Source organism: Arachis duranensis, chromosome 3 (genome assembly GCF_000817695.3).
Source record: "Arachis duranensis cultivar V14167 chromosome 3, aradu.V14167.gnm2.J7QH, whole genome shotgun sequence".
In the NCBI taxonomy this organism is placed as follows: Eukaryota; Viridiplantae; Streptophyta; class Magnoliopsida; order Fabales; family Fabaceae; genus Arachis; species Arachis duranensis.
This window is the reverse complement of record NC_029774.3, coordinates 144,287-145,760: the sequence shown is the minus strand read 5'-3', so window position 1 is coordinate 145,760 and position 1,474 is coordinate 144,287.

Here is a 1,474-nt window from a genome sequence, read left to right as displayed (position 1 = left end):
ATTTATTTTTACGAATCCGCAGCAGAGGTGTATATTGGCTGTTTCATTGGGTGTATTCTAAGCATTTGTTGGGGTGTACCTGATGATTTTGCATTCTGGACCATGGTAATTTGTTTCAGGTATAATTTGGTCTGTGGTTCTTTTGTCGGGGTGAATCACCACGGTCAGTCAACACTTCTCGGGTGCTCTTTGATGAAGAACGAAGAAATTGAATCATTCAAATGGTTATTTCAATGCTGGCTTCGTTGCATGGGAGGAAACGCTCCGAAAGGGTTTCTCACCAATCAGTGCGCATCAATGAAAAGGGCTTTAGAGGCCTGTATGCCAACAACAGTTCACCGCTGGTGTATTTGGCACATCATGAAGAAGATTCCAAGCAAATTAAACTGGTACAAGGGACATGCCGATATCGAACAAGAAATGAGCCATGTTGTTTGGAACTCTCATAGCAAAGACTCATTCGATAGGAATTGGAGCGATTTTCTGCTGAATTTTGGTCTTGCGGACAACAAGTGGCTTTCAGGTAATGTGTTTTTAAAATCTGCAGCAGAGGTGTAAATTGTATGTTCTCTCGGGTGTATTTTACAGTCTGTGTTTGGGTGTATTATGCAGATCTGTACGAAGACCGTCACATATGGGTTCCTATCTATCTGGACCACCACTTCTGGGCAGGGATGAGAAGCACACAAAGGAGCGAGAGCATGCATTCATTTTTTAACAAGTACATCACCCAGAACAGCTCGCTCATTCAGTTCGTCAAACAGTACGATAATTGCCTCGGAAGCAGGGAGCAAGCAGAGAGAGAATCAGATGCTGCAGATTTTCATACGGTCATACCGTGTGCAACCAAATCCTCCATCGAAGCTCAGTTTCAAGATGCGTACACTCACGCAAAGTTTAGGAAAGTCCAAGCCCAATTCAGAGGAAAGGCGAATTGCATCACCAGATTAAAGAATTCCGCTCTAGGCTATTCAATATACGAAGTCGGAGAACAAGTTTTCAGTTCAATATTCAACAAGTTCGCGGTTACCTACGACTCAGTTGCAGCCAATGTAAAATGCCAATGTTTATTATTTGAGTTGAGAGGGATACTGTGCCGTCACGCACTAAGCGTGTTAAGCTTCGAACAAGTAAGCCAAGTGTCCCCTAGATATATACTGGAACCATGGAGCAAGAAGGTAAAGAGGCGACACACACACATCAAGAGCAACCACGACGAGCCACTAATGGAGCCAAGAAGCAAGAGGTTCGACCAATTGGTTTTTCGTTCGCAAAATATTTGCGAATTTGCCTCCGAATCGGAGGAGCTGACTGTAATTCTGCACCGTGCGTACGATAACGTCATGGCCAAGATGGAAGCATTAAAAGCCAAAAGGAAGGGGACATCTTCTTTATCCCACGAAGATGCCAACTTGGAATCTGTTAACGAGCTTCAAAGCCCGCCAAGGATTCGAACAAGAGGACGTCCAAAAAA